Genomic DNA, 24119 nt, shown 5'->3' on the forward strand with positions numbered 1-24119 from the left:
CAGTAGTGGTGCCCACCCTGTGGAATGCCCTCCCATCAGATGTCAAGGAAATAAACAACTATCTGACTTTTAGAAGACATGTGAAGGTAGCCCTGTATAGAAAATGTGAATTAGGTAGGTTCGCCTTTACATATACAGTGGTGCCCCGCAAGACGAATGCCTCGCAAGACGGAAAACCCACTAGACGAAAGGGTTTTCCGTTTTGGAGGTGCTTCGCAGGACGAATTTCTCTATGGGCTTGCTTCGCAAGACGAAAATGTCTTGCGATTCCTGGGGTGTTTTTTTCCCCCGCTCCCCACCCCCTTTTTCTAAGGCACTAAGCTGCTAATAGCCTTTTAGCAGCTAATCCGCTAATCCCGTAAACCTTTAATAGCCGCTAATAGCCGCTAAACCGCTAATAGCGCTAATCCGCTAATCCGCTAATGGGCTTGCTTCGCAAGACGAAAAAACCGCTAGGCGAAGAGACTCACGGAACGGATTCTTTTCGTCTTGCGAGGCACCACTGTATATATACAGAATCAAATTTATCCTCCATCCCTACCTGGGAGTAAACCCCATGGAACTCAGTGGGACTAATTGCTGACTACAAATGCATACAATAGCACTACTGATATGACTATCAACTTCCTCAGAGTAATGCTTCCTCTAAAATGAAAAACGGATATGGCATGTAGCATTCCCAGATATAGATACCTGCCGAAGCAAAATCCAGGGAGAATGTGATGAGGATGCGATATTTTCCTGAAGTGAAGCAGGTGAGGAAGCCCAAACAATCTCTCTCTCTCCCTCTCTCTCTCTCTCTCTCTCTCTCTCTCTTGTTGTAAACAAAAATTGCCATTTTCCCTTATGGGGTATCCAAGAGCCCATATAGAGTCCTTACATAGGTTCCCTATTGGTAGGAGAAAATAACAGAGGCCAGCCAGAGAATACTGAGAAGGAAAGCAGCTAGTAAGCTTGATCTTTATTGATCTGTTGCAACAGGGTGCTCCCCTCACCCACTTATAAAGACTTTTGAAATTCCCATCCTGTAGATCAAGACCACCCCCAGAAACATCATACATACATCACAGAAGGGGTGTAACCTAAGACCACCCCTCAGATACATCACACCTCCATCACAAAAAAGGTGGTCTGAAACAGAAATTTAAATGTTATTTTTCTCCTGTCATTGTTTATCTCCTGTCTGGCAGGTTACTTGATTGGATTGCCTGGGGAGCCTGGCCATTCTTTTGTAGTGATAAATATTTAGTTCCTGGGCCAGGTCACAGGCTCACACCCTATTCAAACACAGACATACCCTTAAGACAGGATTTGTGAAGGAAAAGACAATGGGGAGGCTTTTCCACTTTGACCTTGCAGAGAAAACATTTGCTCAGTTTAGGAATCAAAATGGTTCCAGGTTGGTCTTCCTGTGCTGATCTATGTATGTGCTTGGTTGGTACACTTACGAACATTACCATATATCTAAGACCATAAAATTCCTATCACACTATATATATATATATATATATATATATATATATATATATATTCTGGGATAGACAATGGTTAGACAGTGTTCTTGAAGCTACAAACATGAATCTGAAGAAACTGCGGGTGGCAGTGGAAGACAGGAGTGCCTGGCGTGCTCTGGTCTATGGGGTCACGAAGAGTCGGACACGACTGAACGACTAAACAACAACATTATGGGATAGGGGTGCTACCCTGGTTGAAGTGCTGAACAGATGGCCCGCCCTGTTACCACCCAAAAAAATGAGATCGAAGAAAGAGGGTAGGGAGAAGAGAGTAAGGGAAAGGCCAACAAAATGCATTACCATCCCGTTCAGCATGCTTCAGAAGCAGGGCAGTTCTTCCAAGAGGAAAGCATTCTCTCACTCCATCAAGCATTGCTCAAATGAACCTTGAAAGGGTATATATTTTCTTTCATTTTCCAGGTGATGCTCACGAGACAGAAGGCGTGCAATAATGAAGAAGCTTTAATGAATTTGCCAGCCCCAGACAGTGGAGTAAACCGTGCTTGATTAAGACAGCAAAATGTGTTGATCCTAATTAGAACTGACAAACTGTGGGTTTGTTTGTTTTCCCCCTCGCTCCCTCCCTCCCTCTCCATTCCGGACCCTGCTTTCAGGCTTGTGATAGCACAGTTCACTAAAGGTGGTGATTATCTGGGGATCTCTTGGTCACATGACACTGGTACACAATCGAACGCAGACTCCTTGCATGGAACCAAAAGGTCTGCCAGAAACACAGAGGCCACTGGCTTTAAATTATGACATGGTAATTGCCTCAGAAAGAGAGAGGGAGAGATGTTGGCAGACCTTCCAGGATTCCTGCAGGTCTGGACTTCGGAGGACCTTACTGGGGATTATCATTTGAGAGAGAGAGAGAGAGAGAGAGAGAGAGAGAGAGAGAGAGAGAGAATTTGCATCATATTCTGCCTGGGGCAGCATTTCTCAAATGGTGAGCCAGAGATGACTTGAGGACTTCAACTCACTTTCTGGTAGGCCTCAGCACTGTAGCCCACCCCCTCATGATGTAGTAATATTTAGGTTACACAGTCGCTAGCAGCACCATCTTGAATTGTAATAATAATTAACTTGGGATAGCAAGGAAGAGAGTACAGAAGCTGTACAGTAGGAAGAAGTAAATAAAAAAAATATCCTGGGAACAAGGATGAAAGAAATGGGCAGGGTTTTTTTTTGGGGGGGGGGTGGAAACAGTGTACAAGTTAAGAATGAGAAAAGGAGAAGAGATGACAAGAGGAGTAAAAATGCCAGATATTGCTATGGACAGCATGGTTGCTGTATTTGGGAGCAGGTAGGCATTTCTGAGAAAGATTGAGGGCACAAGGAGAAGGGGACAACAGAGGACTAGATGGTTGGACAGTGTTCTCGAAGCTACCAGCATGAGTTTGGCCAAACTGCAGGAGGCAGTGGAAGACAGGAGTGCCTGGCGTGCTCTGGTCCATAGGGCCACGAAGAGTCAGACACAACTAAACAACTAAACAACAACAGGTATTTCCCCACCTGGTAAATTGGCTCTTGCCAATTTTATAGGAATCATCACAACTTGATGGTTAGGCATTGGGTAGGCTTAAACATGGATGGTGAGTGGAGGTTGTAGAAACTGCCTGACCCTCTCATTAAAGGGATCTGGGGGAGCTTGTCCACAAACCCAGTCCGACCCAAGGCCATAGCACTCCCAAAATGGCAGCCCAGCGTGGGAACTCCTACTTGATGTAGGTCATAGGATTCCCTCGCTTCTGGATTGATCCCAAAATAAAGTCCTTCCAACAGGCAGGCTGGAAGCCATCGATTTTCCCCCAGTGTCTATGCCAAACCTCTTACATCTGCTGTCAATAAAGTTGTGGCCTGATTTGACCCAATATGTATCTTGTCACGTTTGATTATTTAATCCTCATTCAAGATGGGTGCTAGGGCACTTGTGTACACAAGTCACACCAGTGTATCATCAGCTGAGCTAGGGTTGGGTACTTAATTCCAGCTGAGCCAGAATTCAGCAGGCTGAGCTGGAGAACTGTGGTACGCAATCATGCTCATTGTGGCCTATCTTGCCAAAGGATTGCTCTCTGAATCTCTGCCATTGGTGACATCTCTGGGATTTCAGATAATGCTGAGAGAAGTCAATGCCCAAACCCTTATTATTTTATAAATGACTGTGCATACAGTGGTACCTCGGGTTAAGAACTTAATTTGTTCCAGAGGTCCATTCTTAACCTGAAACTGTTCTTAACCTGAAGCACCACTTTAGCTAATGGGGCCTCCCACTGCTGCTGCGCCGCCGGAGCACGATTTCTGTTCTCATCCTGAAGCAAAGTTCTTATCCTGAAGCACTATTTCTGGGTTAGTGGAGTGAGTAACCTGAAGCGTATGTAACCTGAAGCGTATGTAACCTGAGGGACCACTGTACTACTTTGTTCCAAAGTAAATGTGGATAGAATAATAACAACAACAATATTAATAATAACAATAACAACAACTTAGTCACATGGGAGATCCCAGTCAATAAGGGATCACACTGTGAATGGAATGGTGTGACTGATCATCATCATCATCATCATCACCATCATCATCACCATCATCATCACTATAATAATACTTTATTATTTATAGCCCGCCCATCTGGCTGAGTTTCCCCAGCCACTCTAGGCAGCTCCCAATTGAGTGTTAAAAACAATACAGCATTAAATATTAAAAACTTCCCTAAACAGGGCTGCCTTCAGATGTCTTTTAAAAATAGGATAGCTGCTTATTTCCTTGACTTCTGATGGGAGGCTGTTCCACAGGGAAGGCGGCACTACCGAGAAGGCCCTCTGTCTGGTTCCCTGTAACGTCACTTGCCACAATGAGGGAACCGCCAGAAGACTCTCAGTGCTGGATTTCAGTGTCCAGGCTGAATGGTGGGAGTAGAGACGCTCCTTCAGGTATACAGGACCAAGGCCATTTAGGGCTTTCAAGGTCAGCACCAACACTTTGAATTGTGCTCGGAAACGTACTGGCAGCCAATGCAGATCTCTCAGGACCGGTGTTATATTGTCCCGGTGGCCACTCCGAGTCACCAGACTAGCTGCTGCATTCTGGATTAATTTCAGTTTCCAGGTCACCTCCAAAGGTAGCCCCACGTAGAGCGCATTGCAGTAGTCCAAGCGGGAGATAACTAGAGCATGCACCACTCAGGCGAGACAGTCCATGGGCAGGTAGGGTCTCAGACTGCGTACCAGATAGAGCTGGTAGACAGCCAACCTGGACACAGAATTAACCTGTGCCTCCATGGACAGCTGTGAGTTGAAAATGACCCCTAGGCAGTGCACCTGGTCCTTCAGGGGCACAGTTACCCCATTCAGGACCAGGGATTCCTCCACACCAAACTTATTCAGGGACAACCCCATGGAGGCCATGCTTTCCATGAAGTCCCGAGCGGCCCCTTGTAAGTTTGTGTTGGCATGGATGTCCCAGGACAACCAAATTAGGTGTCTCCAGGAGCACATCTGCCACAACCTGAAGCAGCTCGAGCAGGGAATCCTTGGTGCAGTGGGGAGGTCGGTACACCAAAAGGAATCCCATATTGCCCAACTTCCAGAACATGCACTCATAAAACTGGGTCTTCTCAATAGGACAGCTGGTGCAAACTAATGACTTCCTAAAAATCACTGCAATCCCCCCCTTCCCATATGACCTGGGTTGCTGTGCGTAAGAGAAACCTGGTGGACAAGCAGCGGCAAGGACAGGCCCAACTGCTTCACCCAACCAAGTCTCTGTCACACATGCCAGGTCAAGTCCTCCACCCACAATCAGGTCGTGGATGGCAGTGGTTTTATTCATCATTGACCTGGCATTGCACAGCAACACTTTCAGGTCATGTGGGTTTCCCTTGCTGATTCCGGTATCCTTCCAGTCAGGACCAGACCTGGAGGCAGAGATAGTCCTCAAACAATGACTAAACCTGCCTCCTCGGTATTGACATGGTCTGGTCTTAGCGTAACTCCTCCTCTTGCCCATGATCACTGAGACCAGGTGTCCCAATACCTCCCCCATGTGGAACCTGCCCCAGCCATTCTGTTGGCTGAGGCTATTAATTGGCTGTGTGATAACTTCACAAAGGGGATGTGAAGCAAGTTGAGAATGAAAGCAAGAGAGGGCACTGAAAAGGAACCTCACAACATTTTTTGTGCATGCCAGAAATTGATTTAAAAAGGGGACATTTTAGCAGGCTGCTGAAAACGTTCAGAAGAAACTGTGAACAGCATTGGTTCATCTCTGATGAAGAAGTGTAAGATTTAATATCTCAAAGCCAGATTTTGACAGTACTGTACACTGAGATTAAGAGATAACACATGTTTTCATATATATCGATTTTTGCAGTGAATGTTTTAGAAGCTGTTATTACAGTGAAGCTTAATGTTCTCTGAAACTAACTGAGAAAGCTCAAGCACCATGTCACCAAGAGGGCAAGCTCTGCTTCCATATTAAGTATCCTCCATACAACTTTCTCCAAGCTCTCTGTTTTGCCTGGAAAGGGTCTTGTTTTGTACCACCCCAATCTCCGAGTAGCAGAAGATTCTAGCGATTCCAGGGTTCCGTTTTCTTGGACTGAGGGACAGCGGAAACTGTGTTGTCACTAGGATATATGGTTTATTTACACGCATATACAATCTGAGCCTAAGATGGAGGAGCTCACAACATTAACATTCCAGAAGTTCTTGCTTCTCCCATAATCAGAACCCTGGATTCAAGTAGAATTCAAGCATGGATCTCACTCTCTGGCTTCTCCCTACAGCCTGCTTCCAGCTCTCTCTCTCATACAATTCTTGCCTTGGCTTTTGTCCTCCTCACTACCAGCCAGGTATGTGAGGGGGCCCACCCATTTGCCCACTGGCACAAAGCAACTTCCTTTCTTATACTCAATACCTGTGCTTAGAGCCATTGACTCACCGAGAAACTTGTCTGGCTCCTTCAAAAGTGGAGTCCCACAAACTCACAAAGGTATGTTAAGCTGAGGCTTGGAGAGCAATCCTATGCACAAGAGGCTAACAGAAAACAAGCCATTGTAAATTAAGCCAGTATAACGTTACACCCAATCCAAACTCTGCCACAGGGGTGCAGCTGTCAGGAGCTCATCCTACTCTCGAGTAGGACCATGGCAGAGACACATTCCTGACTAGCATGTTCCCTCCCTCCCAGTCGATCATTCAGGAGCTTCAAAAACTTTATTCTGCCCAAACATCACAGCGACCGATGCCAACTGACACTGGCACACTTAGGAATCCGCAGAGTCTTCACAGGTTGTGTAACAGACCTCAGCAACTCAGCATTTTGGCTAATCTACTTTATTTACATATAAACACACACGGAGCACTGCAACATGGCTCCCTCTCTCTCTAGCATCAGACACCAAAGAGAAAAAGAATAAAGAACAATAGTCCCACTTCATGGAACACAGTAACACAAACATCCTGTCTCCGTCACTTCCCACTCTGTGGAGTCAAAACATACACCATCATGTGAGAGACAAAAATCCTATGACTGCAATCATGCAGCAGGAATTCTAACAGTAGCAAGGGGTGTGCGATAGGTGTGGTCAGGTGTCCCCACTGAGGGGGGTGACAAAATGGCTGGAGGCACTCACTGCGGAGCCTGCAGTGCGCCTGAGCCACTCATCTCCAGTGCCCACAGGCTCCACACTGTCTGACCGCTGCCTCCCCCCTGCTGTGGGATAACTGAGGCCCCGTGGTGCGCCCAGTCTCTATTGGTGCCACACACCCCATCCCATCCCTCCCTATGGGTGCTGTGCTCCCCGCCCTGCCCCTATGAGCAGTTCACCCTGCCCCTGGGCACACCACCCCAGGTGCCCGAGAGGCTTCCTCCACCGCTGCTCTGCCAGAGCCTGGCAGATGGAAAACAAGCCTTTAAGGTAGTGGCTTATGCACAGTTTACATGTCATATAACTGAGCTGAATGGGCTTATGATCCAGCTGAAATCTTGCCTCTCTGGTCCCACCCCTGCCCCACTCCCAGAACAGCCATCTTCTTTTTTTGAGACTTACACTGGCCTTGACTCAGCCAGTTAAGCCCTAGCTGAACTGAACTGTTCATGTTATGCCAGCATGTCTTCAGAGTTGGTTTTAGGGTAGCATCCCCAGCCCCGGCATCCAGTTTGGAAACTGAGATCCAGCTCTGAGTGCTTTCCGATGGTTTCCTCATTGTAAGAGGTGAGGTTATAGGGAATCAGACAGAGGGCTTTCTCAGTAGTCTCACCTGCCCTGTGGAACTCCCTCTCATCAGATGTCAAACATATAAACAGCTATATGATTTTTAAAGGACATCTGAAGGCAGCCCTGTTCAGGGAAATTTTTAATGTGTGATGTTGTATTGTGTTTCTAGTATTTTTTGTTGGGCACCCCCCAGAGTGGCTGGGGCAACCCTGTCAGATAAAATATTATTATTATTATAGCATGACTGGTGCAGTCGTGCTGGGCGCTGTGCTGCAGGGGGGCAACACAAAGCTGTAAACTTTTGGTGTCAAACAAGGCACCACTGAAATTTGAGAGCCCAAAGTCTACCACTGATGTCTTCAGCTGAGCTGGGGTTGGGGACTTACTGGAGATCTGCTGCATCCTAAGTTGCTCATCCAGGCAAATCTTGCCATAGGACCACCCATTTACATATAAACACGTGCAATTTGTAGGAATTGAAGAAAGCCAACTGCAATAACAGTGGCAGAAGCTTTGGCAACATAACCAACACCCATCAAAAGTTTGACAGGGGCAGAAGGAGGCTATTTTTTACTTGGCACTAAAAGTATGTTGAGACGCGGGTGGCGCTGTGGTCTAAACCACTGAGCCTAGGGCTTGCCGATCAGAAGGTTGGCGGTTCGAATCCCTGTGACGGGGTGAGCTCCCGTTGCTCAGTCCCAACTCCTGGCCACCTAGCAGTTCGAAAGCACGTCAAAGTGCAAGTAGATAAATAGTACTGCTCCAGCGGGAAGGTAAATGCTGTTTCCGTGTGCTGCTCTGGTTCGCCAGAAGCAGCTTAGTCATGCTGGCCACATGACCCGGAAGCTGTACGCTGGCTCCCTCTGCCAATAAAGTGAGATGAGCGCCGCAACCCCAGAGTCAGTCACGACTGGACCTAATGTCAGGGGTCCCTTTACTTTATAAAAGTATGTCAGCACACCGGGCAAACTTCATTATGGAAAGCATTCCACAGATGTTATTATGCTAATAATGACCACAACAATGAGAGCAATAACAGTAAGCAGAGTGCTCTGGATGTGCTCCTTTCATTTTGTTTTTAAACTGGAGCAGACATGGCACTCTTCCACAGCATCCGACTGTAGAAACAGCACTTGACAGTGTTTTCCGGCTGCGAAAGATATCAGTGGTGAAATGTGTTGAAAACTTCACTTACTACCTAATAAAAAGTCCAGAACTGAATGAGAGAATGTCAAATATTTTGCCAACATAAAACATTGCACACTGAGCAGGAAAAGAGAGAGAGAGAGAAATGACACCTAGAGTTAATGTTTTGAAATACTTCAGAGTACACATTTTTTTTTTTTATTTTTTTTGTCTACAGGCTGTTTTGGAAGCAACTATGCAGAAAACAACAAACTGGAAACGGTGTGTATTTATTTATTTATTTAAAACTATAGGAGAGATTTTTTTTGTTTTTTAAAAACATCAACAACAACAACCAAGCCAGAAACAAAATTTGTTAAACATAAATATAAAAATATATTCAATTTATAATTATAATAATATAATAATTTTTATTTATTTATACCCCACCCATCTGCCTGGGCTTCCCCAGCCACTCTGGGTGGCTTCCAACAAAACACTAAAATACAATAACCTATTAAACATTAAAAGCTTCCCTAAACAGGGCTGCCTTCAGATGTCTTCTAAAAGTCTGGTAGTTGTTGTTCTCTTTGACATCTGGTGGGAGGGGGTTCCACAGGGTGGGTGCCACTACCGAGAAGGCCTTCTGCCTGGCTCCCTGTAACTTGGCTTTTCACAGCAAGGGAATCGCCAGAAGGCCCTCAGTTCTGGACCTCAGTGTCCGGGTAGAACGATGGGGGTGGAGACGCTCCTTCAGAATTTACTGCTAGTCAATATCAAAGGAGTTTTCCTACAGCGTTCATTGTTGAAATGCCTTTGCCGAAGTGGATAGCTGAGGCATGTGTAACGAAGGGGAGCAAACGTATACACAAGAAGGTGGCCTAAGTTAAGATTATTCTAGATCCAAACACCGTTCAGGAACAAGATTAGTGCCCGCTGATCAGGCCTAAGCCTTTCAGAATGAAAGCAAGCCTTTGAAATGGACTTTTTCTGCCGGATCACTTGACTGAGCTGAACAGGGTTAGGATCCAGCTTAACTTCCTTATACTTGGTCCCGCAACACCACACCATTGCACTGAAATGCTCCCATTTTGAGATTTACCTTGGTTCAGAAAGCTTCAGCTCAGCCAGGTGAGGCCTGGTTGGGGACAAAGGAGGATTTAAGGGAGGACAACTGGTTCGGTTGCACTGGGTGAGCAGCTTTTGGGGTGCCACAGCAGGCACCACAACTATGAAGTCCAACAGAAGGCAAAAGGTGGGAGGGGGCACCGGATTTTGGCATCCCACAGAGCCCCACTGAAATTTGAGAGGCCAAGGTCCACCACTGTTGGAGACATAATGCTGGCTGAGCCAAGAGCCTTTCCAGCTCAACTGGCAATGCACTGCATCCTAAGCTGCTCGCCCCAGTGGATCATATTGAAGGCAGTGAAGGTCCTGTGTGAGTGTCTGGAGGCGGTTGGAGGATGGATGGCGGCTAACAGATTGAGGTTGAATCCTGACAAGACAGAAGTACTGTTTATGGGGGACAGGAGGTGGACAGGTGTGGAGGACTCCCTGGTCCTGAATGGGGTAACTGTGCCCTTGAAGGACCAGGTGCGCAGCCTGGGAGTCATTTTGGACTCACAGCTGTCCATGGAGGCACAGGTCAATTCTGCGTCCAGGGCAGCTGTTTGCCAAATGGAAAAAAATTCCTACCGGTCCCTGACTCAAGACAGGCAACCAACCAAAGTCCAAAGCAAAGCCAAAGGACACTGAAATTAAAGGGAGGGTGGGCGGGTGTTCGGCAGTACGAAGCAGGAGCTTGGCACACATCGTGCTGCCACTTTTCCCCCCACAATCACCCTTCAAAATGATTGGGCAATAAGGGCGATAGCTCCACCCATGCCAGGGTGGGGTGGGGTGAACCAGTTTGAGGGTCTGCCTGCAACAGGACCATCTATTAAGATGATCCCATTTGCCTGTAAATTAAAATAAAATGTATAATATTTTCTGCAACACTTGTAACTTATAGGAAGCCCACTTTTAGAAGATGGAAGAAGAAAAATGTCTCTCCCCTCTCTTTTTGCATGGGGTAACTCCAAGACAACTGGACTGTTCCAGGGACCCCAGTCCAAACGGGCCCTTATTCCATGGAGTGCTAAGCACCATGCTAAGTTGACCCTTGGTGATTGGAGAAAACAATAGATTGTGTGGTTGAAAATACTCAGAAACTGTATACCATCACTGATTATGTTACACTGTCTTTGGTGGTTTGCACTTCAAAGGAGATGGAAATACTCCAATTCCACTTGTCTCCCAAATTACAGTCTAATTAACATATAGATCAGCCGGCTAACATTTCTGCCGGAATATGCACTCCACTTGCTGTGAAAATACAAGGACTCTTCCGGAACCTCATCACCCACTTGAAGATTGTTAATCTTTTCATTCTGCCTTTTGTTTGCAATTATATATATATATATATATATATATATATATATATATATGCACACACACATATATATTCAACAGCCAAGGCACCTAAATCTGAGCAATCATTTGAGCACTATTAATGTTCCAGTTCTGCCTCTATTTGCTTAGCTGCATATATTATGCATAAGGAATCTCAGTCCAAGGATTTATCTAAATTGAATGTGCTATAGCAGATGACAGTAAGGGGATTTCATTCAAAATTAGCTTATGTCTTTTTAAGCAGAGAGAATTATCCCCGAGTCCCATGAAATAATGTACAGTAGCTTCCAATTATACCCAGCACCCAAAATGTCCACTGCTCATCCAGTGATGTCCTGTTGGCAAATGAAATTCCATCCCTCCTTGTGGAAGAATTTTGTCTCCAGGCCAAATATAACCAGCTCCCTCAACCGCTCCTCATAAGGCTGGGTTCCCTGACCCTTGATCATCTTGGTCGCCCACCTCTGCACATGTTCCAGCTTGGCATCATCCTTCTTAAATTCTGGTGCCCAGAACTGGACACACTATTCCAGGTGGGGTCTTACCAAGGCAAATATGGGGGTCATCGACTCCAACCCTCCTGCAATGCAGGAATTTTTTGCCCAATGTGTGACTTGAACCCACAACTCTAAGATTAAGAGCCTCATGCTCTACTGACTGTGCTGATGTCAATAACCCCTCAGTCTGTTACCCCCCACCCCCAAAGCCTTGTGTTGCTTTTTCTGTGCTTTTCCATACAGCTCAATATTTCTCTGGGTCTAAATGTTCTCCCCATACCACTGTACCTTGTTGTGTTTTAACAGGAGGACCAGCAGCAGAACCCCCAGAGCTCTGCAGTGACTGGAGAGGCAGGAGGAGGGAAAAGTGGGATTCTTTTGAATCAGAGTGTCATAGAATCACAGAATTGTAGAGTTGGAAGGGACTACAAGGGTCATCTAATCCAACCTCCTGTGATGCAGGAATCTTTTGCCCAATGTGGGGCTCAAACCAGTGACCCTGAGATTAGAAATCTCACGCTCTACCGACTGAACTATCAAGGATTATCTGTATTCACTATTGAAAATGCATAAATAAAGACACTTCAAAAAAGAAAAGAAGACTGCAGGTGTCATGAATGAGCCAGCCACCAGGGAAGGTTTGCAGCTATATCCCAGGGAAGGTTTGCAACCAGCTGAAGGAAGCAGCCAGGAACAGAGAGGGTTAACTGCCAGGCAGGATGAGCAGCGGCTAGTGCCAACTGCCCTGCCCCTTGGAATGGGGGTTGATAAGGGGATGATGGAGAGCGAGCCAGAAACCTGCTAACACTCTCAAGCAGTGCAAAATGCAACGAACAGCGAAGGAAGCAGTTTATCAGGTGGGAAAGAGCTAAGAGCCTCTCAGAGAATGGGGAAGAGGTGGGAGCTGACCTGCTCAGTCCTAGGCCTTGGTGAATGGGAGGGCTCAAAGACAGGAAGCAAAACAAGAGACATCAGAAGCGAAAGTTCAGTTGCTTCTGGTCTTGCAGGAAGCAGTCTTCAGAAGGGTCATCATGATTGATGAGACTGGCGGCTTGTTAGAGCCGTCTGGAGAACTCTGTTTATTTTTGCAATAAATCTTCCTTTTAAATTAACCACACTTGCTGTCTTTGTCAAGTCGCAAACCGGGACTCCTGACAGCAGGCAGCATTCTAGATAACCTCATGTTGTGGGACCCCCATCCTGGTTTGTATTGGAGCCCTTTGGTGAAGCCAGACAATTGCTTGCATTGTATCCCTGTCTATACAGTCTATCATAACAACAGGAAGATAGCAAATTCTGGTGCATGTTCTACATCTAGTAGGAAGAGAGTATTTTCTAAACAATACCGTGGTACCTTGGTTCTCAAACTTAATCTGTTCTGGAAGTCCGTTCCGAAACCAAAGTGTTCCAAAACCAAGGCACACTTTCCCATAGAAAGTAATGCAAAATGGATTAATCCATCCCAGACTTTTCAAAACAACCCCTAAAACAGCAATTTAACATGAATTTTACTATCTAATGAGACCATTGATCCATAAAATGAAAGCAATAATCAATGTACTGTGCTATAAAATAGATAAGATAGTATTGTAGATGATGAAAATAAATTATTTTTTTCTTCTTACTTGCTCTGATGATAGTCATTGTTTGGAGGGAGGTGGATTTTTATCCATTTCCGCAGTCACACAATCAATCAATCAGCTGAACACACACAGTCACAAAAACAAATGAACCGAAAAAGTGTTTTCGGTGTTTGAGAACCAAGGCATTTGAGAATCAAGGTACCACTGTATGGAGATAATCTTAGCCTTTCATTAGGTTTTTGGATTGAGTTTGGTTACTTTGGAACAGTTTTCCATATGCTTCCCTGGCAAAAGGTCGAAGCTTTGTGTCCACAGCACTCAAGACTCTTAGCTAAGGGTTAAGAATTTGGTCACATCAGATGCGGTATTTCAGATTGTGTTCTGCATTTTTTGAAAGAGTAAAGTGGGCAAACTGATTCCTACTCAGCACTGCCTTGCATTATCCAATAATTTATCCTTATGAAGGGGTCCATAAATCATTCTGGGAGAGGACAGCCTTCATGAGGTAATTGGGGCAAAAATGTACAGCTTATAACGTCCTGATATGAAAGAATGTGCAATACATTTTCAGTTGAAGCCACTTATAGTAGTAGCAAAAGAAAAAAGTAATTTATGTCTCGCAAATCTGGCACTGGCTTCCTTCTAACCCTCCCTGCAACATTTCTTTAGGTGCATTAATAATAGATGCTAGATAATAAAATCTAGAAATTTAACATGAAATTGAAAGAAGAAAAAGCCAAGACCTATTTATGTATTTAGACCCCTTGAAAGAGACACAGTTCCCTCAGTCATCGTTTAGCAGCTGCTGATGCTATGCATAATATTTTCTCCAGCACAGACTATCTCAAAAGCTCAGATGATCTGCAATGTTGTCTAACTTTTTCCATCAGGGCACAGTTGAACCGTGAAGTTCAGACCACAGTGTTCAAGTGTCCAGTCCAGTGCCAGTCTCACCAAGAATACATATATACAGTCATACGTGGGGTTACAGCTGCTTCAGATTGTGTTTTTTTGGGTTGCGGACCGCCGAAACCCGGAAATACTGGAACGGGTTACTTCCAGATTTCGGTGGTCACGCATGCGCAGATGCGCTGAATTGCAACCCACGCGCGAGCAGACGCACAGACGTGGGTTGCGTACGCTACAGGTTGTGAACGTGCATCCCGCATGGATCAAGTTCACAACCCAAGTGTCCACTGTATATATTTCCAGCAAAGATGAGCTTTTAAAGTAGCAATTGGCATGTTTTACAATGGAAAAGGTGGGACGAGGGTGGCACTGTGGGTTAAACCACAGAGCCTCTTGGGCTTGCCAATCGGAAGGTTGGCGGTTCGAATCCCCGTGACGGGGTGAGCTCCCGTTGCTTGGTCCCTGCTCCTGCCAACCTAGCAGTTCGAAAGCACGTCAAAGTGCAAGTAGATAAATAGGCACCACTCTGGCAGGAAGGTAAACAGCGTTTCCGTGCGCTGCCAGAAGCGGCTTAGTCATGCTGGCCACATGACCTGGAAGCTGTACGCCGGCTCCCTCGGCCAATAAAGTGAGATGAGCACCGCAACCCCAGAGTTGGCCACGACTGGACTTAATGGTCAGGGGTCCCTTTACCTTTACAGATGGAAAGACACACCACTATAGGCATAACCTTGTTTTGAGCCGAGGCTGGCTCAACCATTAGACAGAATGAAACAGCTGCCTCAGGTGGCAGATGTTGGGGGCAGCAGCAGTCCCCAGCTGTTCCTCTTGCAGAACCCAACCATTCTTCTCTGTTACCACATGAAGTGCCCTGAGCAGTCTAAGTTAGCCTTCTGTCTCAGGTGCTATCCCACCACAGTGAAATATGATTCATTCACTGGTGCTGTTGGAAAAAGAGGGAGACATCATTTTGGGCTGGCCCTGGTTTTGGCTGGCTGTTCACACCACCCCTTTGCCATCCAACACAAATGTGCCCAACCTTTAAAGCTAATTCTCTGATTTCCACATCAGCTTGCAATTTAGTTAAAAATAAAATCTTTATGAAAATTGATCAGCCGGGGGTGATGAGAGTTCTAGTTCAGCAGTATCTGTGTTTCCATGAGATAGCTCTTTGTTCCATATTTTAAGAAGTCTGCAGCTCATGGATGGCTATCAGCTAAGAATTAAATAAACATAATTAACACCTGGGCAGTTGAAGCTCTGACTTCCTCTATGGGTTTAATTAAGTGGTCTGATGCAGATTCGAATGAGCTTGATAGATGAACCCTCGTGACAAAGAGCTACTCCAGGACATTTTGATTTCCCAACTGTCAGGCAGGGCTGATCAAACTTTCTCTCTCTTTAAACCTCAGTGATGAATTGTTCCAGCCATTTTCCATATCAATAAAACAACAAATCCAAGGCTGGAAATACCCCAAAAAGCCTTAACAGGGAATTTGTAGGTGTAACTGAAAGTAGGCCAATAAAGCAGAATATGGTTTTATAAACTGCTTGTCTAGCCCACGGTCACCAATATGGTGCTTGTGGGTACCAGTGTATCTGCCAGTATCTCCCATCGCACCTATAAAAGGTCTCAGTTATATCCCCACCCCCTTCCTGAAAATCACCATACTTTACATGAGAGTCTTTGCTCTTCCTGCTGTTTCTTTTTGCATTGGCTTAGCCCATTCTATACTGAAACCATTATGTCATACCTGCACATCAGCCATTTTGTGACTGGCATCCACTATCCTTTCTTAATATTCCAAATGTGCCCACTGGCCCCCCAAAGACTGGTGACTTGTAGTCTTGACTATGAGCTTATTGCCATCAAAATACTTTTTAAAAGAAAAAGAAAGAAAGACCAATAGAGATATTTGTAGGCAATTCTAAGAGATGACAAAACATGGCATAAACATGTAGTATCTTCCCAAGCGCAGCTCAGATGCAACCCCACCCCCAGATTTGTCCAATGTTACTGGTACTCAGAGCACACACATTAAAATTGATGTACACAATCATTGTTGTTGTTTTCTGGGGGGGATGCAGGGTACATGTACCCCTAAACATATTGTGAATCTAAAGGAAGAAGAATTTTTTAATTTTTTTAAAAATAGTTTCTTCTCTAGCACGGTGAATTGTCAGTTCCATTGCTACCCCCAGTAGTGACCTCATTTTGTGTCATGGTGTTTCCTGAGTCTCAAATGGAAGCGAGTGTTTAATGTGTGAAGTAGGAGTTGGAATCTAGCACGGTGATTGGTCAGTTTCGTTGTTACCACCTCCAATGGCGGCTTCCTTTCCTTTCCTGGTGTTTCCTGAGTCTCAGATGGAAGCGAGCGTTTAATGTGTGAAGCATTGTGGAATGTGGGTATGTCGTGTTTTACTGATGAAAGTTTGGCCTCATTGAAGGACACCAACAGCAAGCAGAGGAATCGGGAAGATGTTAGTGACCACAACCTCATGCCAATGTGGAAGTTACTATGAGCTGTCAGCTATGTAATATGAGGTAATGCATGTTCTTTGTATTTTTGTCCATTTTATGTATTTATTCTTCCCAATTTGAACTATAAAATGCTGATTTCTTTGAGTCAAAATGAAAGTACCCCTAAACATTTTTTTAGGGGGGGGAGCACTGGACACAACTAACATAGGTCCATTAATTTCCCTGAGTAAAGGTTTGTCGAGCACAACCCACTGAAGGGATGATGAGAACTGCTGTGGAATTTGCAGGTCTTCTGCTTTGACTAACGATTTGAAGTGAGTCCAGAGATGCTCTCCCCGTTGGGAAGGTCACCAGAAGGTTGGGCTAAGGCACTCTTGGGAAAAAGAGTGTGCAAATCTGTGGGAAATGACTCAGAACTGCCTGAGGTACCTGTCAGCGAGTTCCAGCAAAGGAGCTCCTAATTACAGATGTCAGTTCATCTCCAAGATGACTTGAGAATAGTCCATGGTGTGGGTGTGGGTGTTTGGAAGAGGGAAGAGAGACCAGGATTTCTAGACCAAAGTGCCCTAGATTTATCTCTATTTTACACTCATATGGTGGGGCCCGGCAGCAATGCCTAAACCAAGGCACCGTTGGCGTCTCCATCATCTACCCCACTTGCTGAGGTTCATTACTCATGCCAGTCCATTCTTATTTTGCATGCAGAAAACGATTGTCATCACCCAGAGGTGATGTTTTTGATTTCAGATAAATTGCTTTGACAGCTCAATACATGAGAGTTATCATGGCCTCGTGCAAATCAGCCGAGGTGCAGCTGCTTCTTCTCTGAACTCGGCGTGTCTTTCCTTCGTTGCATTGAAAAAGCCAGACTACGTGGATCTCGAAAATATTTCACCAGCAACTCCCAAATGAATAATATTGCTTATTATAGACTGTGTGTGTATGTGTGTTGTTTTCCTTTCTGTAAATAAAATAAAGAAATAAGCCTTCTCTCATCACCCCCCAACTATTGACCATGAAGGCTGGTGCTGATGGAAGCTGTAGTTCTTGATATCTGGATGGCGCCATGTCAGGTTAGGCTGCTGTAAATGAAACACAAATCAAAATCAAAAAGCAGGGATGCAGGTGGCGCTGTGGTCTAAACCTCTGAGCCTCTTGGGCTTGCCGATCAGAAGGTTGGCGGTTCAAATCCGCACAATGGGGTGAGCTCCATTGTTCGGTCCCAGCTCCTGCCAACCTAGCAGTTCGAAAGCACGCCAGTGCAAGCAGATAAATAGGTACCACTCCAGTGGGTAGGTAAACGGTGTTTCCGTGCACTGCTCTGGTTCGCCAGAAGCGGCTTAGTCATGCTGGCCACATGACCCGGAAAAACTGACTGCGGACAAACAGCTCCCTCGGCCAGTAAAGCGAGATGAGCGCCGCAACCCCAGAGTCATCCGTGACTGGACCTAATGGTCAGGGGTCCCTTTACCTTTACCTTTTAATGTAAAATTATGGAATACAGTTGTCCTGAGTAAAATAACATGGGCCCTAAGAATGAAGCAGGGACGACATAGCAATATTATTATTATTATTATTATTATTATTATTATTATTTGGTATTGAAATTCAAGACGAGACACTCTAGTAGGAAATCCATTCATCATCATAATCACCATTGTTTTATCATTTGTACCCTGCACATCTGACTGCGTTGCTCCAGCCATATAGAGATTGGAACTTCTTTTTGTTCTACCTTGTTTTCTTATTCTGCATTTACATTCATTTCTGCTATTGGGGATGGGGGATTCTGTCAATTTTTAGTTCACTCACTTTCTCACATTTGAAATATTAAATTTGGTTCTCCAAACTTCTGCAGCAATTTATGATTTTGTTTCTTTTAAAAAAGGAAACGTTGAAAATTCCTCAACAGTTTAGTGCAAATTTCTCCTAATAAACGCATTTTTAATGCAGTTTTGTCAACAGTACAGATTTTTGTGAGCAATTTCCCTTAATATAATGCATTTTTGCATGTTATTAGCACGTTATTCCTAATTTATGCCTGTTTGTACACATTACTTGGCTGGAAAATGGCACGGTAAAAGAGTAAAAATGTCAAAGGATGGCTTTACATCGATTTCTATGTTGTTTTGGAAAGCATGGATTTGGTAAGTTCAGCTTGAAATATGAACTGAGTTGGATTTTATCCCCCTTTCCCTATCTATTATGCTTTTATATTATGTGAGCTTTAACAAGGGAACTCTCAGAGAGAAGCGGTCACAATGGAAATCAAGGGAGCCTCCTTACAGATATTCTTATCTCCCACTGAACAATGTACGGTAGAAGCCCAAATCATTAAGAATGAAACCTGGCGTCATTTTTCAAATCCAAAAACATCTCCAACAGCTGCACCCATCAATCTTTGTCCCACCCTCTGAAATTCAGTGGGTCTATCTCCACAATCATGTTGAAAAGTGATGCCTTCAGGTACTGTTTTATGGGGGTTTTTTGGGGAGGGGGGGTGAATCATTAGATTTACTGCTTTGCCAATTACAGCTTCTGGGCAATTTGTGGCATGCTTAACTTTGCTGCAGTTTTTTTCATCATCATCTGCTGCTAAACGTTGAATTGTTAGACGAATTAAGGGCTGCTTCCTGTGACAATAGCCATCATAGAAACCCTTCATGTGGAATTCCATCAATACTTTACAGCTGGCCAGCAAATGATTCATGTCGCATTAAATTACTTTCCTGTTCCCTCTGCGCAGCCACCTCCCATTTTCCTGACACTTCAATTCATTAAGCAGACCACGATTGAGACACGTGAGTTGGAAATATCGTGTTCGGTAGCATGGGAGTCAGCTGCCTGCAAATCCCATAATCCACCTTCCTTAGCAAAATGTTGTTTTACTCCAGATACTTTCCTAATAATGGATGGAAGCCTCCCTTATGAAAAAAAAAACCATTTCTGAAGATTTGTGCATCATTAATGATACCTTGCTCTCGGGTGTCCTTCCTCTGCAGCGAAGGCAGAGAGGCTTAACGGGAACCAGTGTTGATTAAGTTGATATTAGATAATTAATTATGCTTCCTAACTACCCCTCACTTAGTGACCACTTTCTCTTTTGTTGAAATCAGGAAGAAGAAGAAGAAAGGGGGGGGGGATTTCAGTTAATTACATTTTCCTGTATTCCAATCTAGTTATGGGCAGAGAGATGAGATGGGGGGGGGTGAAGTAAGACCCGGTTAAAGAGGGGGAGGCAGAAAGAATAAAGAAAGCATATGTGTGAAATGTGATAATAATTTTAGCAGGAAAGAAAGGAGCATTCTCCCCCCCCCCCAACAGCTCTCCCAGGGTCAGAATTTTTGCCATTAGTATAGTGTAGTATTCAATATACAGGCATACCTTGGGTTACAGATGCTTCGGGTTGTGTGTTTTCTGGTTGCACACCGCACCAAACCCGGAAGTACTGGAACAGGTTACTTCCGGGTTTCAGCACTCGCGCATGCGCAGAAGCACTAAATCACACTTTGCACATGCGCAGAAGCTCTGAATCGCAACCTGTGCATGCACAGACACGGCACTGCAGGTTGAGAATGCCGCGGGTGGCGAATGTGCCTCCCGCAGCGTTCACAACCGGAGCATCCACTGTAGAGAGAAAAAGTCAAAATCACTTCACTTATTAAGGGAGTTGTGTGTTTACATTTGGACATCTCAGGGCCGAATTAGGGGATGGGCTGAAGTTCAGTAGTCAAAAATCTCCTTTTCAGGAAGAAGGTTCTGGGTTCAATTCCTGGAATCTCCAGAAAGGACTGGGAATGGCCCCTGTCTGAAATCCTGGGAAGCAAACTCTACTGTCAGTGCTCTTCAACCTTGAGTCCCCAGCTGCTGGTAGACTACAACTTCCTTCATCCCTGACCATTGGCTAAGCCTGCAGGGGATGATGGGAGTTGTAGTCGAACGACATATGCAGATCTAGGACAAAGAAGGAAGAACACTGGTACTGAGCTAGAATGAATTGAAGGTAGCTTAATTTTGCAGAAAAACAGAAAGGGGGCCAGAACAACCCTGGTCTCCTCTGAATCTACAGTATCTATCCAGTGGTGGAGGGAGGGGGGTGCAGGTCACCCCGGGTGTCATCACTGAATGGGGGACAGGGTTGACAAAATGACAAAAATCTGAGGTTGTTTTTTTTTAAATGAGCTCAGAAAACTTTTTGGTTCAGTCAACAAACATAACAAAAGATGGCTGGCCCTGGGCGCCACACCGCGAGGGCTGGCACTTACCATGAGGCCTGCAGCATGCCCGAGCCACGTGTCTCTCCTGGGAGTGACATGGTGGCTTGGGCACTTGCAGGCTCTGCTCTGCCTGAAACGGCAGTGTGGGGCTTGCTTCTGCTCACCGCCTCTCCCTCAGCCAGCCTACAATGGAGGGGGAGGCGGCAGAGAGGCTCCACTCAGTGTGTCCTGCCCCCGTGGGTGGCTTGTCCCACCCCCAGCTGCAGGATGTGTGCGCCGGGCACCCGAGCGGTTAGCTACTCCACTCTATCTGTCTATCATCTATATCTATATCTATATCTATATCTATCTATCATCATCATCATCATCATCATCATCATCATCATCTATCTATCATCTATCATCTATCAATCTATCTATCTATCATCTATCTATCATCTATCTATCTATCTATCTATCTATCATCTATCTATGTATGTATCTATCATCTATCTATCTATCTATCTATCTATCATCTATCTATCTATCATCTATCTATCTATCTATCTATCTATCATCTATCTATCTAATCTATCTATCATCTATCTATCTATCTATCTATCATCTATCTATCTATCTATCATCTATCTATCTATCATCTATCTATCTATCTATCTATCATCTATCTATCTATCTATCTATCATCTATCTATCTATCTATCTATCTATCTATCATCATCATCTATATCTATCTATCTATCATCTATCTATCTATCTATCTATCTATCTATCTATCATCTATCTATCTATCTATCATCTATCTATCTATCTATCTATCTATCTATCTATCTATCTATCTATATCTATCATCATCTATCATCTCTGTGGGTTAAACCACAGAGCCTAGGTCTTGCTTATCAGAAGGTCAGTGGTTCGAATCCCCGCGACAGGGTGAGCTCCCATTGCTCGGTCCCTGCTCCTGCCCACCTAGCAGTTCGAAAGCACGTCAAAGTGCAAGTAGATAAATAGGTACTGCTCCGGCGGGAAGGTAAACGGCGTTTCCGTGCACTGCTCTGGTTCGCCAGAAGCGGCTTAGTCATGCTGGCCACATGACCCGGAAGCTGTACACCAGCTGAACTTGGTTACAAAGTATTCCTGGCCACCATTGTCACCTGGTTTGATTTTTATTACACTTTTATTTTTGTTGGAAGCTGCCGAGAGTAGCTGGGGCAAACCAATCAGATAGGCAGGGTATTATTATTATTATTATTATTATTATTATTATTATTATTACTACTCCCAGTTTGGACATCAATCATTTCGAAGCTCTCCTTATCCCTTTCTGTATTAATCAATATGATCAAATTGGTTTCATCAGAAAATTTGGACACCACCTTGTTTGTCTCTGCATTCAGGTTATTTATGAACAACGGCAGAAAGAGATGCTGAGTGTCATTCTAATTCTCAAGTCATGTCATTTTGATGGTGAAAGTTATATACATCCAGGTGAACTCTAGGGGAGGGGGGAATGTTTTGACACTATTGTTATCTTCTTATAAATGTTGGATTTTCATTGCTGCTGCATTCACCACTGTATGCTCATTCACATCACTGGCGTGCAGTGAATATTTGTGACTTGCTTGTTCGCAGCATATGGGAAATAAATAAAAAGTTCTTGTTTGTTTTAAAAAAAAATAAAAATATCCACAAATCCCTGAACGACCCTACTTCTTAAACCACTCCATTGTGAGAACATTATCATGTAATAGTACTACTCTATTCTTCCTTGGTCAGACCATGGATATTGACCAGCTGGAAGGTGTGCAGAGGAGGGCAACCAAGATGATCAAGGGTCTGGAATCCAAGCCTTATGAGGAACTGTTGAAGGAGCTGGGTATGTTTAGAGGAGATTTGATAGCTATCTTCAAAGATATCAAGGGCTGTCACATGGAAGATACAGCAAGCTTGTTTTCACAGAATCACAGAATCATAGAGTTGGAATAGACCACAAGGGCCATCGAGTCCAACCCCCTGCCAAGCAGGAAACACCATCAGAGCACTCCTGACATATGGTTGTCAAGCCTCTGCTTAAAGACCTCCAAAGAAGGAGACTCCACCACACTCCTTGGCAGCAAATTCCACTGTTGAACAGCTGCACTGGAACCAATGGCTTCAATTTATGAGAAAGGAGATTCCAGATAAACTTCAGGAATAACTTTCTAACAGTAAAAGAAATTTGACAGTGGAATGGTCTCCCTCAGGAAGTTGTGGGCTCTCCTTCCTTGGAAGGTTTTAAGCAGCGGTTGGGTGGCCATTGTCATGGATGCTTTAGCTAAGATTCCTGCATTGCAAGGGGTTGGACTAGATGAGTCTTAGAGTCCATTCCAAGGCTACAGTTCTATGATTCTATAATTCCATGTATTCCTATTTTCTGTTTCCTATTCAAGCAGTGAACAACTCTGATCCATAAAAAGACCCATCCTCTTATTCCATGACTACTATGTTTGATCCAGACCCTTCAGTGAAGGATTTTGGGCAAGCTTGTTAAAAATTAAAGTGCATGATGTCTATGGGATCACCCTTTCCCCACATCTGTTGACTTGGAAGAGCATCCGGTCATAGGAGTCCACATCTGGAATGGTACAGTCCACCACAGAATGGCGAACTCTGAAAACTAGGCCACTGAAGACCACAGAAGCTGTTTAGGTACAGTATGCCCCCCCCCCGCGCTCTTATTTATATAGCCTTTGATCAAATCATAAATTACAAAGGCTCATCATATGAATGAGCAGCATGTTTGTGACCAAGTATGAATGATGCTAATGAGCACCTTTTCTCATTTGTCTTACTTTGACTGAACTTTCCTTCACCTTTTCTGTTTGGAGAGCCTCAGCCTTCATTTCAGTTAAGTCCTCACTGCAGAACCTGTTTAATTTCTTTTACACGACCGACCTTTCTCACACATCGCTGGCTTGCATGAGCAGAGCAGAGCCGTAAGTTCAGATTTCCCAGTCTGATGCCATCTTAATTGCAGAGAAGGGCATTTTGCTGGTGTATAGGAAAGAAGGCCCAATTACTCAACTCATTAAGCATTTGAATATGATCCTGGTGGGTTATACACAGGGAATGAATAGATTTTCTTTTT

Source organism: Podarcis tiliguerta, assembly GCF_965153285.1.
Source record: "Podarcis tiliguerta genome assembly, chromosome: 7".
NCBI classification, from domain to species: domain Eukaryota; kingdom Metazoa; phylum Chordata; class Lepidosauria; order Squamata; family Lacertidae; genus Podarcis; species Podarcis tiliguerta.